The 23,419-nt window shown below is 38.2% G+C and overlaps 1 long non-coding RNA gene across 1 annotated transcript in view; it reads right to left on the bottom strand.

The window, feature by feature from the left end:
• The window catches only part of LOC120305638, a 36,165-nt gene extending 12,746 nt beyond the window's left edge, over positions 1-23,419 (bottom strand). Inside the window, exons 1-2 of the long non-coding RNA XR_005556080.1 lie at positions 20,523-23,419; positions 4,253-4,440 (exon numbers count right to left, since the gene is read on the bottom strand). This is a non-coding gene — a long non-coding RNA (uncharacterized LOC120305638). The remainder of the gene's footprint in view (positions 1-4,252; positions 4,441-20,522) is intronic.

Here is a 23,419-nt window from a genome sequence, read left to right on the forward strand (position 1 = left end):
AGGCATATGTGAGAAACTTTTCCTTCGTTTGCAATAATACTAGAAATGTGGTCACCCCATGAAGCTGTATGTAAAAAATTCAAAGAGGATAGATTTCTTCAAGCACAATAGAACTATGCATTTAGCATAACCATGTAGTTTATTACAAAGTTTACAGGAATGGCCACAACTTAGAGCATCAGAAACATTCATGGAAGATAAGACAGTTAATTATGATTAGCCATTATGGTTCCATGCTATAGTCACTATCAGTATTGGTTGATGGGAGGTGCACAAACTGAAGAATACTACTATATTCATATTCTTCTTATTACTTTGTTTAGAGCAGGGATGTCAAACTGCCAGCCCGCGGGCCAGATGCGTCATGTGAAAGCCGTGCCCACCCCATTGCTAGCAATGGCAAAACAGTCCCCAAACATTGCATGACATCATGTGACATCGCAGGTTTGACATGTCTGGCTTAGAGGAATTCATCAAGCTTCTTAGGAGAGAATATAGGACTATGTTGGCAATTGGACAGAATCTGCATGCTCTTCTTATTTCTAGGAAAAATGTTAGCCTACTGATGTTGTTTAGTTAAACAGAGCCCTGGATACACGCTTTATTGAATATTCATGATTCACCCCAAATCATCACTTGAAAAAAAATCTTGTTTTAATTTATTTTGTTAATTCTTTTGGACACAATCTTATTTAGAAGAAAGAACAATGCCATTGTAATACCCACTCAGAAAAATATAAAAAGTTGTCATTAAACAAAGATTTCACCTTTCTTTAATCTCTCAAAAATTGTGCAATTTATGGAAAGTTTAGCAAATATAAGTTTACATATTTAATAGAATAGAATTCTTCATTGGCCAAGTGTGATTTGTCCTTGTGTGTCCAATCATACAATATAATGTATAACATAGTCAGTCTAAAGGCTTGTTGTATCTTTGAAGATTTGTCTAGATCAATGAGATGTCACTGCTTCTGTCCAATGGGCAAATAACCTAAAAGTCTGATTAACATCAACCAAAAATATGCACAGCTATTAAGCCAAATCAATAGGTTGCCAAAGGAGAATGGAGACAAGCACAAAGTTGCTTGATGAGAAGCACAAAAGATTGTTTCTACCTATGTTTGAAAAAGAAAGCAAGAAAAAAAAGAAAAGAAAGAAAAGAAACAATTTAAAATTCAAGTTTCAAAATCTATCAGCTCTTGGTAACATATATCTGGAGATAATGAAGGAAAGCTATGTCCTAAGCAGACATACTTAGCAGTTGATCAACAACAGATCTCATGCTTGCTTTGTTGGTGTGTCTCCAATTCCTTGATGCTCCAAAATGAAACAGATTGGTCTTCTTACAGCTGATGGGATCCCTTGGGTTTCTTTAAACCAAGGTGGGTTAACAAACCCTCCCCCTTTCTGATATTCTTCATAAAGTTTGGATTGCATTTCTCATAATTCTACCATAGGCATGATTGCATACACAAATGAATGGATGTTTTGGAAAAACCATATTTAAGGATCCTTAATGTGATCCAATATTTGACCTAAAATTGCACATTTGTTGCAGAGTTGCTCAGAACTGTAGGCATCTACAAGAGAAACAAATGATGCCATGCATGTCATGATGCCATTAGACAAATGAAATCAATTTGCAAATCACGTAGTGCATATAAACACCACAATAATGTCATGACGTGTGAAATTAAAGTAGCTTCTATCAGACACCTCTGACTTTTTTTCTTTTAACAACCCTGTAATTCCTCACATTGGGGTGGAGTTGGGGTGACTAACACCATGACTATACTAATGAAAACATCAGGTGAAGGATGCATTATGATCACTTTATACTAAGTTGATATTTTTAATTGTCATTGTACATGTTCCCCTCATCATGAAGGAAAACACTAGAAAGAAAAAAATTTCTGATTCATGTAATAGAACTTTTATTTTCTAATCTAATGACAATATTTGATTTGTACTTCAGCTGACAATAAAAAGATCCAGAGTTTATCCCTCTGGTATTCCAAATACTGCTCCTTTCTCTTGCCCTAGCCTCCAGACAAATAAACAAAAGTGCCAATCCAATTAAGTTTAAACTGAATGAAAGTGTTCCTTTTGAAACACTCCTTTTGTTTGACTGCTGCAAATGTGTGCTCGTTCCAGTCTGCTTTTGGACACACGTTTCTTCTGTGCTGACATGGCTTTTTACTTGGCCAAAGATTAACAGGGTATTATAGATAGTCTGGATTCCAGAAGAAATTTACTACACAAAATGTAACTCTCTCTCTCTCTCTCTCTCTCTCTCTCTCTCTCTCTCTCTCTCTCTCTCTCTCTCTCTCTCTCTCTCTCCTCTCTCTCTCTCTCTCTCTCTCTCTCTGTGTGTGTGTGTGTGTGTGTGTGTTATTGAACTAAGAAATCACATTGTATAGATTTCATACAAATCTTCCTGCATTTCTGCACTTATTATTTCAGAATATTGAAAGACTCTGTTTTGATTGTGCCAGAATTCTTTACACAGAGCTATGGGGTTGTTTAACATCTCCATTCTGAAGATACAGTAGAAGGTGGAGGAAAGGAGAGAAAGAGAGTGCCAGCCTGCCTAGGGGCAGATTGCCCACCCTTGTTTGAGCAAAATAATCATGTGGCCAAAATCTGAAGCAAGAACTTCTTAGTTTATAGTTCAATTTCTGAACCATTTTCTCTCTTTAAGTCTTAAAACAAACCACCTACTTTTATTTCTGCTTTTATTTTAGAAACTTCACCCATTTCCATCAATGTTTTGACAGTATATAATTGATAAGCTGTCCCAGGGAGCTCTGGTGATTTGATGATTTTAACTGGAACTAATGTCTACATTAAATTAATATAGCAAGCAAGCATATAAAGGTCTAAAGCAAAGAAACCTATATGTTCTTTTTAAGAGCTCTGGATATTTATGAACCAAGGAAACTAAAGTAGAAACTTCTTTATTGAATAACTGATCTTTTGTAAGAATTAGACCATATGGAATAAGGCACATTATACTGCCACCAGTACTGTAAACAATATCTCCTGGGTTTCGGGATGGGCAGTATTGATACAATTGTAGAAGATCAGGTAATTCCATTTTGAATAAAGGCATGTTGTGAATCTCTGTACTGATTACATTGTTCTTCATACTGACTTCATATTTTTACTATTCATGAATTTCTATATATTCCGGATAGGGTATATAATTTTTGTCTGGTTGTATGATTTCTTTCAATCAATGCTTGCTATTTGTTTGGGTAAGCCATCTTAAATTCAGGTGGTCTTATTTTCAGACAAACATAGTGCTAGCTAAACTGAGTGTTATAGTAGCAACTGCTTCTAATGCTCCACAGCCCAATATCTTCTGGAGAATATTAATGCAAGGCCAGTACAGGTGGACCACTGCATCCACACCATTTCTAGTCAATTCAGGACACACTTAGACTCAAACTCCAATCATAACTTGACTGATCAAAATCTACAGTTTAATAAAATTAATTGGCAAACATTTTAATCATACCCAAGACTATTCCTATTATGCCTTAATTGCTTGGGAAAGCATTCTGAAGCTGGAAAAAACAAACCCACAGTCCAGAGGAGATACCCTTTAGAGGCCCAAAAAACCCTAAACTTAAATAAGGGAGGGAAATGTTCTTTTCTGCAGGCTGCATGGACAGAGCTGACGTGAAGGCTCTTGAAATGCATAAGTACAAGGGAATGGAAATGGCATTGGTGAGTAGAACTCTAAGCTGGGGAGGGAGGGGGAGCTTCTCCAAATGAACTGCACACAGTCCGTTGTGTTGGCATGATTGATACTGGAGCATGTAGGTGTAATGAAACTGATGCTGTCTCCTCTGCACCTGTGATTTATTGAGTACAAATTTAAGATGAGAAAAGGCCCCATACCAAGAGCTGCATCTTCCCCCTCAAAAGGAGGCTGCTCATCCATCACTGGCCACTGTGAAAGGCCCAATAGCAAGCTGCTCATCAGATGAGCCAATCGTCCCTTTGTTCAGATTCCTAACAAGTGTTGGATCAGCAAAAGTCTATTTAGGGTTGTGGACTTTTCAGGACCAATTTGTAGTGGGTCACTGATTCTGCTTGTGTATTATCTTCTTTACTTACTAGTACCAGTTGGACAAGCAACAGAGATTAATGGTTTTAGGCTGCCGACTGGTTGTGGCAATCTACTGCTTCTGGAGCCAAAGATTAAGATTTGTGTAAGAGAATATGTGTGTGCTTGTGCACTTACCAGCATTGCTGGGATAATGGGCAAAGGAGTCTCATTTTCCTGAACCAATAATAATACACCAATCATTTCTTGCCTGGCTTCTGTGTTTTGATCACCGTCTCAGGTAGTAGGTTCCGGTATGAAAATTTGAATTCGGTTTGGGTGATCTGATTTTCTAGCCTTGCGGTTCTTCTTAATTTCTAAAGAAACTAGGGAGGAGGGAGAAATATATTTAGAAATGTGTTAAGTGGAAATATCTCTAATTTTGCATTTTTTTGTAGCAACATACCAACAGGAAGTGGGCTACTATGCAAAGTTTACATTTTTCAGAATGTTGCAATGAAATTTACCAGCAATGTTCAAAAATGTAAAACAAGCAAATAAAACTGCATACATTCATGAAAATAATATGAAGAAACATTCTACAAGAGATCTGAGGGATAGGACTAACTAGAATCTTATAAACTAAGTTGTGTATCTTTGGAGAAAATGTGCACCAACATACATGCAATGTTTTATATGAACTTAAGAACAATAAAAACAAATGACATATTTGCAAAACAGATAAATTGATAAAAACAAAGCTAGATGTTTGGGAAAAATAGAAGCTAGGAGAAACCAATATTGATAATTTTGATCATCCCAGGATTGGAGACCTTTTAAAATCACTTTGGTTTAACTATCATTAATGAAAAATATGATTTTTTTTCATTAAAAATATTAATGGAAAAATTTTCATGAAAAGAGTGATGAAAAGGTATGAAATATATCTTTTAAAAGACTCTCTTCCAGCGTTACCTTTTTTTTTAAAAAAAATCAAGTTTTAATTCAGACTTCAGTTATACCATTTAAATTACTTGGCCCAGTTGCTGTTAGCCTCAGCTTTCCATGTGTAAAAAATAGACAGTAACTCTATGAAGAACATAAAATTCATGCCTCAACTTCAAAGAATTGTGTCCCAGAAATGATAGGTAAAATATTCTATACCCATTGCAAAGGTAAGTCAATTTGATGCTCTGCACCTTGGGAGCATCTGATGCTATTTGTTACCCTTAGATTCACTAATAAACAGTGCCAGTTGTGATATAAAAGTTATGCTTGCCATAAACTTGTGTTCATTGTGCTATGTATCCTCATATGTCACGGATGCAACCACTTGGTGCTCTCTATGGTGTTATTGCAATTTCATGTTTAAAAATATCATGTCAATCTGGGCTTCGTAAAGTCAAATGTTCTTATGAATTCTGCACCAGTCACATGGATATCAAAACAGCTTAATTTCCACTTGGTTATGAGGTATACTGGAAACAGAATATGGTTTGAGAATGTATTGTTTGATTTAAGCCATCTTGAGTATTATAAAAATCAAAACATCAAGAAAGTAGGCAAATAAATAGTCCATTTTATTTGTCAACGTAAAACTCCCAAGACTGTGTGATTTATTTTATAGCCAATAAAAACAACTGTTAAAAACATCAAAACAAGGCAGCAAATTTTTCCTTGATTGAATGAATAAATTCCTGGGAGGACCAAAAATAACTCTGGGAGGCTTCATAGATTAAAAGAAATAACGTTACATGAAGAATGATGAATGCCTGAAAGATAACGTGATCTCCAGCCCTACTACATCCAGTTCAAAGGGTGTTGATTCAATACCCAACCCTTGGCCTGGGAAAAAAACAGGGCTTTAAAGATCATTTAAAAGTGGGCAAATTGGGACCCATACAAATTGGGTGAGTGGTGGAGGCAGAGTGTTGCTCTTCCAAAGGACAGATACTGCAACAGAGAAGGCCCAGTGAATCCTACCAGGTGGCATTACTGAACAGATAGGACCTAAAGCAAGCTGATTTTGTTCAATAGTGCATGACAGGCTGCCACAGTGGGAGATAGGCTGATGCACAAATAGCTAGTCCTATGCCACATAGAACTAATCCATAATAACCAGCACTTTTAATTGTACCTGGAAGCAAACTGAGACACAGAGCAGCTCACATGGCAGGACTGTTATGTGGGCATAGTCAGGCTTGCCCATCATTGCTTGTGCTGCTGCATTTTGGACCAGCTGCAGCTTCCAAATCATCCTTAAGGGCAGCCCCATGTAGATCACATTGCAATAATCTACTTGTGAGGTGATTAAGTCAAGGGTAACTGTAGAAAAAGGAGCTCTTAATCCAGAAATGTTCAATTATCACCCAAACTGAACCTATGGAAAGGCCTTTGAGCAGAATCTGGAATTCCAAGAAAGATCCCTAAATTGCACACCATCCCTTAACAGAGATATGATAGGATCAAAGGATGGAAGGCCCTCAGAACTAGAGGACAAAGCACCCATAGCCATTCAGTCTCACTAAGGTTGATCTGAGCCTCTTCCTCCCCATCTAGATCTCAGGCACTGGAATAATATCTTGATCACAACGCAGGGCCAGACAAGGCTTGAGAGGTACTGAGAATCATCAATATACTGATACCTGACCCTGAACTGAGAGATGACATTCCTCAGTGTTAAACAAGAGGGGTGATAGTGTGAAGCCCTAAAGCAATTTGAAAATTAGATGCTTTGGGGTCAGGTATTCTACTTGCAATAAGCCAACTGGAACTGGTTTTGGAGAAAGGAGAAGAACCTTGGTAACACCCCACAGTCAATATAGGACATGTTGATGTGCATAGAGGAGGTGACTTGAAATGAACGCTTTGTGTCAGCAAATCTGTAGCTTTTGCCAATTGCCATAGGTTTGCAGACTTCTATCCCTGATGTCTTTTCCTACACTTCAATCCTCTTTGACTCTTGGGGAGACTGGGATACACTTTTCCTTTTTGAATAGGTTAGTCCACTGATCAACTAGACTGCACAGCCCTGAAATTGCCTGTCCCTCACTTAATAGTGTAATTGAAAATATAATTGAAAGAACTTGTCCCTTGTACTTCTACAGCCTGGCAGGCAGGGACTTTGCTTTCCAGTGCCTGCTGTTGCCAGGAGTTGTAACTCCTCACTTCTTTTCATAACATAATGCTCTTAAGTGTCTATGGAGATTCTCAATCATCCAGGTTATGGTTGTCCCAAAGAGGTAACTGGACTTTCTTGGGTTTTTTTGAAGACATTTCGCTTCTCATCCAAGAAGTTTCTTCAGCTCTAGAAGTGAAATGTCTTCAAAGAACAACAAAAAAGTCCAGTTGCCTCTTGAAAAAGCACCTTTGAGATAATGTTCTTAAGGTAGTTTACAGTTCCCACACTAATCCCTATAGCTAAACTTCTTTCCCAAATACCAGCTCCTATGCAATACTTATGAAACAACTGTACAACTCCAACCACAAGATGGCAACCAAGAGATACAAAAACTCTACCTCTACTGCCATGTAGTGGCCAATAGACCAAACATTTGATTGGTTAGCTCATTATCCCAAAGATGCTTTTTCACAAGGCAACTGGACTTTGTTTTTCTTTAAAGATGTTTTGCTTCTAATCCAAGAAGCTTCTTCAGCTCTGACTGGATGGTGGGGAATGGAAGGATTTATACTCCTTGCAGGCAGCTGGTCATTTGCATTCTTTTAAGAGAGTTGTTGAGGCCACCTGGAGATTTATCTGTGTTGTCAGGGTCATCTGAGTAGCACAAATGGGTGTGGAGCCTTCTTGGAACTACTGTTGTACACTGAAGATAGATAATATCATATCTTCCCCCCTCTGTTTTCAAAGAAAATCAAGAAAGTCCAGTTGCCTTGTGAAAAAGCAACTTTGGGATCACTATGATCTGGATGATTGAAAATCTCCATAGACGGTTGGCTCATTGTTTCATGAAATTTAAAAAAATAGTAAATAAATCAGTGCATGGAGTAACCAGAACCTTGTTCATGCCAGCTGGATGAGTCTTACTCATGGTGAATGTTTGATGGGGCTAGAATTTTAACCAAAGGAACCAGCAATGACATCCTTTAGAATGTTGCATGTTAAAGTGTATGGACAGCGGCACAGCACTGATCTATTCTAAATATGTGCTAAGAGTGTACTGTGAGGGCAGAAAGATTTAAGTATGAGTTCTTTCTAGCCTCAGGACAGGAAGAGAGGAGAGTAACGTAATTGTGTGGATATAGACTGGGTAAGAGAAATCCACACTTCATTTCCCCTCAGCTGTGAAATTCAATGGATGACTCTAGACAAGTCAGGAGTCTCTCAGCTCCCTCCCCCCCACCCATAAAGTTACCGTATTACTGGGAGGATTGAATTAGGGATTAAGCTTGTATGTACCATCTTCTACTCCCGGGATATACCTGTAATCTTGTCAAGTAACTGAGTATCTCATCTTCAACATTTCTAAATTGCACTTTATTCTCCAACTGGAATTGTACAGAAAGAAATATTTCCAAGCAAAAAGCCCTAAGGGCATATGCAGAATATTTTCCCTGTGAATATGGGATTGAAAATATCCTGCCAAGGAAGTTATTTGAACAGTTACTTAAGCTTCATTTAAGATTTCATTTTCTTTGGTGTGCATACAGAAAAGTTTGATGGAATATATAGACTAATAGGAAAACAAGGCAGAATATACATTATCTGCCATAATGTGATGAATTATTGTGCTCTGCTTAAATTATGTCCTGATACCATAGACAGATATTATAACTATTGTTTATAATATATTGCCATTTTGTTATCTGAGTGGAGAAAAATATAATTTTAAAGGGACTAAAAGGGAGCTGGGGAAAATCACAGAAAGAACAGAAAAGGAACATAAATGATCCAGAATAGGACTGAGTCCCATGGGCCTTGCAAGATCATGGGGGACAGTGGTGAAGAGAGAATTTTTTAAAATCCTTTCTTACCCCAGAGGTTGGTACAAGTCTTCCTTAATCTCCTCTACCAGAGGCCTGGGAGTTTGGGGGTTTGGTGCAATATTTTAGCTGATCGTAGCAATGTGTTATTCTGGTCAGAAAGCTGTGATGTTGTTCCTGGGATTTGTTGGAGCCATTCTCCCAGGTTAGGAGTCATAGCCCCAAGTACTCCAACCACTACTGGAACCACTTTGACCTTTATGTTCTACTCTAGTTCTTCTCTAGTTCCTCTTTCAGGCCCTGGTACGTCTCCAATTTCTCATTCTCCTTCTTCCCGATGTTTCTGTCACGTGGCATCTATCACCACCACTATCTTCTGGTCCTTGTTTACTATCACGATGTCTGATTGGTTGGTCATACCTGTCTGTCTGTCTGGATTTGGAAGTCATATAGGATCTTAGCCCTGTTATTTCCACAATGTTCTGTGGAATCTCTCATCTGAACTTGGGAGGATCTAATCCATACATTATGCAGAAGTTCCTATACACAATGCAAGCTACTTGGTTGTGCCATTCAGGGTATGCTGTTCTTGCCTACATCTTACACCTTGCATTATATATTGGCCTGTCTCTGAGGCTTCTCTTTATAGCCAAGTGTGATAGACCCTTGCTTCTATGGATCTGGTGCTTAGTGCCTGTTCTTGTGATGCTGTTATTAGTGCCTCAGTACTCTTTTTTAGTCCAGCTCTTTCCAGCCACTGGTAGTATTTACCAATGTCAACGCCTTACTATCTGTTGATGGTACATCCATGCCAGATCTTGTCTTGCCCCTGCACTTTCTCTGCTTTCTCTCATGTCTGCTGTTGCCTCAAACATTCTCTCATCTTTGGATCCATCTTACTGATGTTTTCCTGGATGTTCTGGTTTCATCTAGTACAGTGTCTTTGACACTCATCAGACCTTGCTCTTCCTCTTTCCAGCTGGTGCACAATCTCTGGGGGTTAGGCCTAGAATAGAAACATTTTGAGGAGCATTCATATGAGCAGCCTCTATGTCATCCTTTGGCTAGCTCATTATACTGGCAGGGTATTTGATGACTGGCAGGGTGTACATGTTGATGGCGAGGATCTTGTTTACCTATTGAGCATACACACATCCATAGACACATAGCATGTGTACATGCGCATACTTAAACAATATGTAAGATATTTGGAATAAAGAATTGAAGCATCATATATAACAAAATTAAGAAATAGTAAATTTGTTCTTATGATTAAAAAAATTAGCAAGTTTAGCACCTCCCCCTAAAATGGGGGAGAGTATTGGTCCCCTCAAAGAATGTCCAAGAAAGTTTGACTGTCACACCTTCTATTCTCGAGATACAATAAATTTGAAAGATATGCTTTTGATATATACCGTATGTTATAGACATATTTATTTCTAGTTAATTGCTGGTTGGAGATTATGAGGATGATAAACTTTCTTGGAAGAAAGTTTATTTATTTTAGTTTAAATACTACTTAATTCCTCAAGGCTCTTGAAGACAAACAAACAAATGCTATAAACCAAAAAAGCAATGGTTGGACTAGTTAATAATTATCTAAGATAGCTAAGCCAGGATATATAACATTTAAAGAGAGGACAGATCAACATCTCTTTCAGGTTAGCAATAAAAATGTTATGAGTCATTAAATCACAGTCCAGTACCTGACAGTTGCGAACAAGATAATTATTTATTCTTGGAAAGATATTTACAGTATGTACCTTAAAAGTTCATTTAATGAAATTAGTCAGGCCTCAGCTTTTGAAATGAGTTTGATTCAAGGAAACTAAGATTTGTCTAACATAATTCCAATCTAATATCCAAGAATGTAAAAATATTGTTATTTTTTTTTTGAACCAGACAAATTTGTAAGCTACTGCCAATCTAATGCAGGTCTATTCTTTATATGTATAGTAAAAAGAATTAATGATAGTTTATTCTGCCCTGTTTGGGAATAAAATAGTATAAGTCACAACTGTGTATAATATTAGCTACAATACAATTTAAAGCTGCGGGAATGATCCATTTCCTAAAGCTTGGGAACCCAAAGACCTTGGAAACAAGTTATTACCAAAGTATAATTTTAAATGTGATAGGAGAGGAAACATAATTAAATAAATGGCTGAAGAATTGTAGCAATATGCAAATAAATGTAATGTAACTATTATTATATTACTATTACTATATATGTTCTCACTGTTAGGAAATTTCTCCTTAGTTCTTGGTTGGATTTTTCCTTGATAAGTTTCCATTTGTTAACTTCTTGTCCTGCCTTCAGGTTCTTGGAAAATAGGTTGACTCCCTCTTCTTTGTGGCAACACCTTAGATTTTGGAAGATTGCTATCATGTCACCTCTAGTCCTTCTATTCACTAGACTAGACAAACCCAGTTCCTGCAACTATTCTTCATGTATTTTAGCCTCCAGTCCCCTATTCATCTTTATTGTGATTCCAGTTACAATAGAAAGAAGAAAGATAGTGAAAAGGAATGCAAATATCTATATTGCCACACTTTAATGTGCAAAAGGATGCAGGATCAGATGGCTTTATGGAAACTTTCCCCAGCTAGTGCTTTCACATTGCTTTGATTGGCTGATCAAATGGTGGTCTTGACTAATGAGAATATCAGGTGGAAAAAAGCTGATTTATATTCTAATTAAACTACAGAATCCTTATGTTGCAGGCCTATACTTGTTTATTTTGAGTAAGCCCCAATGAGCCACTGGGACTTAGTTCTGGGTAGACATTTAGAATTCATTATAATATTCATATATTGTGCCAACTCAATAGATAAAGAATAGGCTATAATCACCTGCTGCATATACTTCCCCTATTAAGAGAAAGAACTTTCACAGAAACTAAAATAAAGAATAGATATTGAATATATCTCTTTATTAAAATTGCTTTCTTATGGAAAAGTTTTACTTAATGATGTGGGGAATACATTCATCTCATATTATATTGTTAAGGAAAGAAGCAATTGCAGTCCTAATAAACAATAGTTTTAAGCTCCATAATTCCATGTTTTGTTTTGCTTAGGGTTTGGTGTGTGAGTGTGTGTGTGTGTGTGTGTGTGCGCGCGCGCGCGCTTAAAAAGGCTTTTTATATTCAAGCTTCAGCCTTCCAAGGATCATTAATTGCCAGTACTGATAGCTTCACCTCCACTGAAAAAGCAGTTGTGCTATTCCTTGCCACCTAGGACAAATCAGGATAATAAGATGTTAAATTGAGATAAGGGAGATCCAGATTCACACACATCTTATTTGTGACTTTGGATAATCAATTTTTTTCTAGTTTCTGATTATGAGAAAAATGGAAGAGGAGAGTGTGTTGTATGCTAATTTGAGCTCCAGGAAGAAAGGTAATATTTAAGCCTAATAAATGAAATGACATGTAAGAATTTATAATAAAAATTGAGTGAAGAAGGATGTTGAATTCTGGAATATTAAAATCTGACTTCTACTGCCTTATACGACTCTACTCCTATACCAGATTTGTGAGTTTTTAACTGCCAATGAATCTCCAGAATTTGGGCCAGATATTTACCCCATCCTACATTACTTAGAGGACTCCAAATTCAGCCTCTGAGTTTTTCTGTGGCTGACTTTTTAATTCTTTTATCAAGCCATAATTTGGCTATCATATTAAAAGAGTTACTCACAAATTCTGGAACTCAGTGCTGAAATTTTGCAATATAGTTCAGTCCTTTCTAGCTTGATGTCCTTCAGTTAGCTTGCATTATAGCTCCCAGAACACCCAACCAGCTTGTCCTTCAAAGAATCACAATACCCACACAACTGGAGAAGGTTTAGCAAATATCATTCATTATAACCACAGAGTAGTCACCATGATTCAGTCAATATTTATTTATAGCCAAATTAATCTGAATCATATATTGGAATCTTCAAGTTATAGTGCAGACAATCTAAAGAAATTCAAAATATTAAGAGGCAATAAAATTATTATTCCAGCAGCAATACGTTTCCAAATATGTTATAATATAATTTTATATCATTATAAAATACATTTTGAATAAAGTTTTCACTATGCTCAGGCAACACACTAACAGCTCTGCTAAAGAAGTAGCAGATGAATGTGTACAAGTTTAGTTACTGTTAACCTTAGTTGGCAGGTTTATAGCTTAACATATTATGTACAACATGCCCATTTGTTAGGTTAGTTAGATTATGGCTCAGTATACTATGCAAAACAGAAAGTTAGTTTAAACAAAGGTGATTTGCATGCAGCTCTGAGAGTGAGCTGCACCTATCTATTTATCTATCAATCAATCAATCAATCAATCAATCAATCATCAATTTAGATAGAAATATCTTGCTTTTCTAAAGCTTTCTGGAAGGAAGAAACACTGATTAGTGAACTCCCTTTTCGGAAATTTAAGTTCTACATATTACAGAATATATTTTTGCAATGTGCTACTTTTTTTGATAAATTCCTGATCTTTCCCCTCTTTTTCAATTGTGTGCCATGGTGGCCCCAAACTCTCAACTGATAGCAACCATTGCATTAGCCCAGTATTTTCCAACGTTAGCCATGTTAAGATGGTCTGGATTTCAAGTCCCAGAATTCTCCAGACAGCATGAATTCTAGGACTTGAAGTCCAGACATCTTATATTTGCCAAGGTTGAGAAACACTGCATTAGCCTGTAGCAGAGGAAAGTGAAGAAAAGCAAGGTCACAACCAGTTCTCCAGAAATATCATCTTCATCAACCAGGTAACTGAGATTATCAGACTGCAGGGCTTCCTAGTCATCTCTGGAAAAAACTCCTCACTTTCTGCTCTTCCTTTCCATAAACTGAATGTAAGTAATTCTGTATTTTTTTAAAAAAAGTGATATAAGAACAGATTTCTGGATTTGTATTTTTATTCTTCCCAAACAATCTTTTTTCTTATATGTCATGCCTTTTAGACTGAAAACCTGGTAGCAGCGATACTCATATGTGGCAAGGCAATTTGGAAATATTTTTCTTTACTTTCAAAAAAAGGAGACTTTATAAATAATCCTAAGAGTAAGACAAATTTCTCTAAGCTGCCAAAATGGTGCTTCCTTAAACTGAACGGTTAAAGTAATTCGGCCAGACATCTTAAGGAGAAAGGACATATTATGCACAAAACTTATATTTCTTTTAAGCAGGAACATCTTCAAAGGGAGGCTTTGGTTTTTTTTTTTTTCTGAAGTGAAGAAACAGAGCTGTGAAAAAAGTATTAACTCCTTCATCACCCACCTTTTCCTTTTCTCTTTGCACATACAGTTATTTCCATTATCTTCCTTCACTCCAACTTTTTTACTCTATCAATGCAAGAATAGCCCACATACAGAAATATTTGGGCAAGGGTTTGTAGAGAATCTCGCCCTGTTTTTTCTTAGTCATATTGTTTCTTTCAAAGCTTTCTTTAGAAAAACTGACCATCAAGGATATTATGCCGTCTTCCCTTAAAATGGAAAATCTGCCACATGCTGCTTAAAGTAGCTATTAACTGTACAAACAGCTTGAATTGCTGTTAAGATGATGCTCTTTCTGGGAGGAATTCACTACTTTTCAACCACAAGTGGTGAAAAGGCAATGGAGGAATGCATGCAGATTGTGAAATTTTATGGAGGTGGGAGGGAAGACTGAAATGAGGTGAATACAAATGTTGGATGGACTAGAAAATCTAATCCTAAAGTCTTCATGATTTGTGCTTGAAAATATTTAGAATGGGTTATGTCAAACATGTCAAACTTGCAATGTCACGTGACATCATGAGACTTATCGGAGCTTTTTCTCCATTGCTGGCAATGGGGTGGGCGTGATTTTCTGGTGACGAGTCCGGTCCGCGGGCTGGCAGTTTGACACTCCTGGGTTATGTAGTCTACACTTTATTACCCAAATGCTATACATTTGTCTTAGGAGAACTTCATGTCCCCAAATATGTTGAAGAATTGCAGGTAGTCCTCAAATTACAACAGTTCATTTAGTGACCATTCAAAGAGTTACACCATCACTAAAAAAGTGACTTTTTCATACAACTGTTATATCATCTCCACGGTCATGTGATCAAAATTCAGAGGCTTGGCAACTGACTAATATTTATGATGGTTGTGGTGTCCTGGGGTCATGTGATCATCTTTTGCAACCTTCTGACAAGCAGAGTCAATGGGGAAGGCGGGTTCACTTAACAACCGTGTTACTAATGTAACAAGTGCAGTGATTCACTTAACAACTGTAGCAAGAAAAGTCGTAAAATGGGAAAAAACTCACTTAACAAATGTCTCACTTAGCTACAGAAATTTTGGGCTCAGTTGTGGTCATAAGTCAAGGACTACCTGTATTTAAGTTTCCCTACATATAAAAGGCATTTCCCAATGAGGAAATACAAATTTACTGCCAAGTATGCAATATGGCATCATGATTTTTTTTTAAGTGCAGCAATTGTACTGACTGGGCACTCACTTCCATGCAACCAATGTCTCTTTGATTTGTGTTCGATTATCAAACTTACCACACACACCTCACATACCCTGTGGAAAGGAACATCAAGCTTAACCGTCTAATATGACAGAAACATTCTGATTGAAGACTATGTATCTCTTCCAGAGAAATTAATATTTTGGAAAGAAATCTATAATGTGTGGAGCAGCTTTAATGCAATGATCCTATAGTTAGATGAAGATCTTAGGAGATTGTACCTCTTGGCCATAGTTTCAAATCACTTTTGTAATTATGCCAATTTTTTTTCTTTCTACAGCAAAAACATATATACATAAAATATACGTGCAGCCAGATTTGTACATAACTCCTTTGTTCCTCACATAACTTTATTGATGTTGCTTCAGTCAGAGTGGTTATTTAAATCATGTGTAGTCTGATCTATTTCTGAATTCTGAGGAGGCTTTTCAAGAAGTCTGTCTTTTCTGGGTACTATAGGTTGGCTACAAGTAGTGCTCAACTTACAATCACAATTCGGATCAGAATTTCCATTGGTGGGCAAGGGTGAGTAAATTACCTTGATTTGATGGCCTTTTTAGCCACTGAGGTTAAGCGAATCCCTGCAGTTGTTAAGTGAATCATGCAGTTCTTAAACAAATCCGGCTGGGAAGGTCGGCAATGGAGACCACATAATCTAAGGTTCTGCAACTACCATAAATACATGCCTGTTGCCAAGCACCCGAATTTTGATCACAGGAGTGTGGGGCTGCCATGATAGTCATAAGTGTGAGAACTGGTCATAAGTCATTTTTTCAATGCTGTTGTAACTGAACAGTCACTAAACAAATGGTTGTAATTTGAGGAATACCTGTATTGGCTGCACCGTTATATGGGTGAATGAATATCCATCATCATATTAGCAAAAAGGGAGTACAGTGGTACCTGAGTACTCAATTAATTCAAAACTCGTTAAATTTGGTACTTGATGCATTTTGACATGAAAATGTTGTCCTATATTTGTTTGTTTGGTATTTGTGATAGGAAGAGGGGGACAGATGCATAGAATGGACAGGATGTTGGCCATGCTGGGAAGTTCACTGCAAAAGGAAGTGGGGGATAGCTGCAGAGGGTGGACAGGAAGTCTGCCATGCTGAGAACGTCTCTAACCTAGGAAAAGGGGAAAACAGGAAGTCCTTACTGGCTGAAACAAAGGGTCATGTGGTAAGTCATGTGGTTTGTTTGGTACTCATCATTTTTAATACTCATTGTGCCTCCCAGAACCAATTAACAATGGGTACTGAGGTATCACTGTATTAGAAATATTTGAAAGCCAAGAAAGCAAAGGTGGAACAGATAATAAACAATACTGAAGCAAAATTGTAAAACTTTTTTGTTAGAACATATTTTAATTAATGCTTCCATTGAGAAATTATTTGAGTGTGTCTAGTTTTTTCCTAGGTCATACCTTGAAGAACACTATTTGCATCAAACCTGACCTATTCCCCCCTCATTGTTTAGGCTCATTTTAAAATATGACTGGGAGAAAAGAAGATAAATGGAAAGAAATCTCTATGTGAAGAAGGTGGAATTCCTCCCACCTTTTCCTCATGGGATATAAAAAAAAACTCAGATCATCACTCTCTGATCATCTGCAGTGGGAAAACTGTTGAATCCTGACTGATACATCAGAAAATATTTGAACAATACTTTGTAAGAAAAAATGCTAACTGTGCATCCCTCTCTTGTAACTGAACTGGTATTAAATCAAGAAGTAGTTGTGAATTAGCATCACAAATGCACACACATACTGTAGAAACTGCCAAACAGAAACCAAACCAAAAATTCCCAATGGGGATGGAAGGTTAAAAAAAGCAAAAGATGGTTATATAAGCACAGGATCAGGGATTATATTTACATCTTTCTACTGCATTCCATAATTCTATCTATCTATCCATCTCCAGTGAAATGACATAGTTGGCTTGAATTAAAAAGGCCACATGCAGCCATTTATGTTTTAAGAAGTAACCAATTGCACCTCTAAACACCCCACATCTGTATAGTATTGTTCTGAATTTCCTGGTAAAATTTTTTTTAAGCATCTCCAAAATCCTACCCCAAAAACCCACCAAGCCTAGCTATCCTTCCTTTATAAACCCCAATATGACAGTCCTGATTAACCTATTTATAAAGCACAATCTTTATAGGCTTTGTTCCAATCTCTCTCTGTACTGAGATGTTGCACAGGGATGACCAGGAATGGTCCTTCCCAAGCCCAGAATGACTTTTTCAGTGGGGCATACCTGACACCCAGTAGATGTTCATTTCAGAGAAAACACATTTTTATTTCCTCATACCTTTCCATATGTTGGCAGTTTAATATTTCCACATTAACTTGGCTATATTACAACAGATTCTTTTCACATTTTATTATTTCTATTTTACTTTCTGTGCTTAGGAAGAATCACAACATGCCATTTTTACTTTAGTATTTTATACAGTGAATTTAAAAACCTTTTTAGGTCACCATAACAAGAGCACTGTAACTTTTTAAAAAGGCAAAAATAGATACAACAACATAAACAGGGTGAACTTGTTGAGATGGTCCCGTTATTACTGACATATCCCCTCTGCCTATTATTTTTCTTTTCTCTATAAAAAGCAAAAGTAATGACTTTTTAAGGTTTTTAATATTTTAAAGAATTATTTATAATGGTTTTTGGTAACAGTTGTTTTATAGTTATTGTTTTACTGGATTGTTGTACAACACCTAGAGTCACTTTTCCTGAGATGGGTGGCCATATTAATTTGTGAAATAATAAAAAATAAATACACCTGAAAATCAAGATTTGGAAAGATTGCAAGGAAGCAATTACTTCAGCTGCTTCAAATAGAGAAGGGCTACTTCTTTGTATAATCCACCATTAGCTTATGTAGTTCATAGACACAATATATAGTATTAGCCACAAATCAAAAAGTCTAATATAAATAGCAACTAGGTACCTTAATGAAAAATGATATATCACTGGGCATTATTAGCTATAACAACTGAAACTGAAACATTTTTGATCAACCTGATCTATTAATTAGTGTCAGAAGCTAACTAGAGATGTCTAACTAATGGGGCTAGTCAGTTCACATGGAAATTGATGGTTAGCTCATGGTTTGCAGAATGATATTTAAATTCTCAAGCAAATTAATTCAACTCATATTTTATTTACAAATAATATTTATTATAATAATGCATCATTCTCATCTTCAGAAAATATTCCCCAAATTTGATTCTCTCTGCATTCCCAGTTTAAAATAATATATTGTTTAGAGAAAAGACATACAAGACACTCTAGGTTTTGCAAAGCGAATAAGTATTTATTGCTGTAGTTATTCAACATATTTTAAAATATAATCATCATCATCATCCTTATATCATCCTAAGAAAAAATGGTAAAAGTGATACCTGAAGTATTCATCATTCAATATTGTATCTTTTAAAAATGCACTTTTAAAATGCATTAACCATAAAGCAACACTAGTAGACTCTTTCACATGTGAATGTAGCATTCAAGACATTGAACCCACCATAGCCTATTTATTTAGATTAAAGCAATGTTGAACCCTCCTATATTTTCCTTAATAGGAAAGATTTACATAGTGAAAACCAGCCATTGTGTGAAAAAGGTCCTTTTGGCATTGCAAATCACATCATTTATTGGATTTTACTATTACCATAGATTTTTACAAAATGCAATGGATTTATTGGATATGTCTCTTTCCTAGTGGCCAGGTCCTTATGTGTCCTTATTACCACCATAGGTATTTTTTCCTAGGTTTGAGAAATTAAAACCTATATGTGTAGCCTGTACAAATGTTTATTTTTGACATATGTGATTCTTGGTCATTTATGGCAGACTGAATAGACTTGCAAAGTGATATCTTTCCCTTAATTAGCGCCCACATAAAGTCAGATACCCACCCCCATCCCCACCCACTGACTTTTCTATCTTGGGGAAAAAAGAAGAAAATTTCTCTAGTCTAGGCCTTTCCTGTGAACAAACAGGGAAGGGAATGAGATACGGAACTACCCAATGAATCAGTGTAAGATTGTTGTGATATTTGTTGTTCATTGCCTTCCATCTTTCCCCTCTAAGTGTTAAGGCCATGTTGGATTCAAGCCAATGGAAACCATCCAGACAACATTATCTATATACCACCAAATATTTAAGTGTTTGGCTATAATATATTTATAGCTCTAATGTAAGGATGCCATGTAATCCCAAAATTTTGTTTTAATTGGGCTGCAGACTGGATTGAGAGGACAGATGTGTTTTTTATGACTATATTCAGAGACATGGCCATAAATATTCTTTAGTAAGAGAAAGACAAAAGAAGAAGCCTGGAACTGAGCCCTATTCACTCTGTTTTCCTATAATGATTATAATGCTAAAGTCTGTCCCCACAACCTTAAGGGCTAAAACAAATCTTACATTTGAAACTTTACCTTCTAAAAGAAAGCCTGATTTTATTTCAGCCTAATGATACATTTCTAATAATCTCTGGGAGCATTTCACTTGTAGCCTAGTTTGTTAATGAATTTATTTTAATAACTGTTATTCAGTTACTGATTTTCAAAGGCTTGAAGAAAGGTCAGTCATCACAAATAAGACAAATAGAAATGTAAGTGTACAAGGGCTTCCTTTGTTGTGATCAGAAGAGGCCAAAACAGCTGACATTTCTCCTTACTCAGTGCAGAGGGAAGGCCAGAGTTAAAAAAAAGAAAAAAAGAAAATGCAATCAAAACTCTGTTCACTCCTGATGAACCTTGTACAGCTTCCCAGAGGTGACACAGTCTTCCAAGCGAAGGTACAGGCCTGAACCAAAAGGCAACCACAAATGCAGCAATTTAAGGTGCACATTCTAATTAAGCCTAAATGCATTAAGCTAATGGATTAATCAGTTGTAGGCACAGCGATATTGCAATGCCTTTGAGCATCTGCGGTTGGTGGGTGGCAGGAAAGGAACTGGAAGAGAGAAAATGCTGCTGCTTACTTGAAGAGACCTACCTTGGTAAAGCCTTTTCCCTAGGATAGATCCACCTGACCCGGGTTGCTTGTCTGGGATCGGATCAGTCAAACTGGAGGGAGGTTCCTGTCTCTCGACTCATTGAGGCCAAAGTCAAAACATTTGCAAGAAGAAGAAAAAAAACATCGGACTTGGACAGTGTCGCCAGGAGAGAGAGAGGGGGGGGGGATGCAGAAAAAAAATCAAAGGTACTAAACTGAAAACTTACATTCGTGGGCTACTTTCCCTTCAACGCCCCCCTGCCCCCACGCCTGATCCTTGCAAAGCGCAACCCCTGATATGCAATCGATGATTAACTAAGGGCGGGGGGGGAGAGAACCCCGTAGCAGAACCAAACCCAGGGGCCGCTTGCTTTCCTTGCTTCTGATATATACAAACGCAGCCAAAGTGGCGCCATTCTTCCTTCCCAATTTCTTTCTCCCCCCCCCCCTCCACCGCCCTTTTTTGACTTCTCTTAAAACCTGCCCTCCGAAACAAGAGTAACCCCTCCACCTCTACCCCTAAGAGAACCGGGCGGAAAAAGCACCGCAGGATTCCGGTCCCCTTAAGCAGCGCTCGCTGGCTGCCTGGCTGCCTGACTGGCCGCATAAGCTAGCAGGCGTTTGCACTGATAAGTAGGGAGGGAGTTAGGTAAGTATCGCAAATGCCCGATGGGGAACGCGGCAGCAGCGGTGAGCTTCGCATCTCTGCGGGGTCCTGGGAGATTTCAAATGGGATTTCCCCCCCCCCCCCCAGTCGAGCAATTGTAATGATGGAGGGGGCGGGGATATAAAAAGAAACTTTTCCTTAGTTGCAAACATGTGTTTTGGGCATTCAATTCCTTCTCGGTTTCAGTGGCAACGCGTTTCTTGATAAGTGCACCTCTGCGCCCCTCCCATTAAATAAACTCTGGGTCCGGCTTTTTTAGACTTAAACAGGTGAGCGCATTTCTGCTGGAAATAACACGGGTGAGAGATCTTAGAGAGTGGGCCTAAATCACTGACCCGAGCGACTGATCGAGGGTATACCCCGCTCTCCCACCGTAGAGGCAGTTAAAGGAGCGAGTCGAAGGTTTTGCAGAGCGGCTGTCAACTTTTTGGGGAGGGTGGAATGAAAGCGGTTTGGAAATACAGGACACCTCGTGTTAGCCTGTGCTAATCTACCCTTCCCTTTAGTTTCACTGGCGTTGCAAACTGAGCAACTGAACACCCCAACCTCTTGTTTTGGACCCGAATCCGAAAGAGTAGACACTGCTATTTTTTTTACCCTTCCAAGGAAAAAGGAGCTGTCCCGTCTCTCAGCCTTGACGGCGCCTCACCCTAGATCGCGAGAGGAGATCGACTGAAGATGTCACTCTCGCTTCTGAAATAGATTTATTTTAAGTGGGGTGGAAAGGATTTCGTTTCAAATTTGCCGGGCTTATCCGCGGCTGCAATCTTCAGAAGACACCCGCCATCCAAAGACATTAGGGGATAGATGGTTTTAACGTTGCTGCGGTGGTTCGGATCTGGTTCCTTTAATAAACGGATCCACTACGTTTAGAAGGACCACACACTGAATAGAAATATCAGATGTCACTCTGGAGTAAAGCATTAACGCTTTTCGCGGGATGGGACAAAATACCCAGAGACCCTTGTAAGAATTACACCGCCGTTCCTCGAAAGCCCAGCGCAATTTCGCTCCGGAGTGCCTCCGCCTGGCCAATTGTGCACTGAACCCGCCGCCCGTAGAAGCTACTCTGGGCTGTCTCACAGCAATCCCTGCTTAGCCGCTAAACTTCCCGGGTTCAGGGAGAACGCGCGCTTGCGTGCGAGACGGCGCTTCCATTCTTCTTTTTCTCCCTCACTTACTAAAGTAAGGCTGAGGTGTGGAGTCTACGAATTTGTAGGTTAGCCTCATTGAACCCACCGCTGGTCTTGCCATCTGTCTAAAGCAGCTGCCTGAGATCAGCTTATGAAACTGACTTAGGTGTGGCAGTAGGAACTGGCGCTTTCCCGGTCTCACCATATCTAGGGTTCGGATTCAGTCCGGAGACCGTGGGACTCACTCCCCATCAGTTCAGGGGAGTGTTAATGTGAGTAGATTAAATGAATTGAGCTGTGGATCAGGGTCCCACACCTGGAAGGAGAGCTCAGCCAGTTCTAAACATATTTCTTAAGCAGAGAAGGTTACCTTCCAGGAAAAACAGCCTGAATCAAAAGGTTATTTTCAATCCGTCGGGCGGTGCATGTGAGTAAGTCTCCAAGCAGCCCTTCAGGATCGCAGGGGGAGAGCTCAGGCGCAAAAGAACTCCCGGTTGTTTTTGTGCAGACTCTCTTCACTTACTTCACTGGGGACCAAGGTACTGGCTACAAGAGGAGGGAGACTCCAAACTCTAGCTTTATTCCTTATGAGTGCACCTAACAAGGTTAAACCGACTTCTTTGGAAATAACTTGCGTGAACGCCGGAACTTGCGCGTTCAATTCAAGTTGCAAGTCTCAACAGACCCCGGATGGAAAAAAAAATCCCAAAGGGTGGCGGAGGAAATCCCAGGTTTAAAAACAAGGCGTGTTTGGAGCAATAGCCACATAACAACTAAGTTATCATACAAATGTCTCTTGGCTTCCAAAACTTCAGGGATGCACTTGTGAACCAAGGACTCAGCCGAAGCAAATCGCTTTGCAATGATTTCCGGAGGACAGCTCTAGTACCAGTGCGACTCCCCACTGAAATCCGATTCATTCTGGCTGGTCTTTGACTTCCGATACCAAACAGTATGAAAGTTTCATTTAATGGATTTTTGAAAGACCGGGGTTGTAAACGTTTGGGTTATTTTTCTCCTCTCGTATTTGTGTTTCGAATCTGGGACGCTCTCATCTTTTATAATTCTGGAGCGGATTCAGCTTTGACAACTTAAAT

This window comes from Crotalus tigris, unplaced genomic scaffold (assembly GCF_016545835.1).
Source record: "Crotalus tigris isolate CLP2741 ecotype Arizona unplaced genomic scaffold, ASM1654583v1 scf7180000017687.564601, whole genome shotgun sequence".
Lineage (NCBI taxonomy): Eukaryota > Metazoa > Chordata > Lepidosauria > Squamata > Viperidae > Crotalus > Crotalus tigris.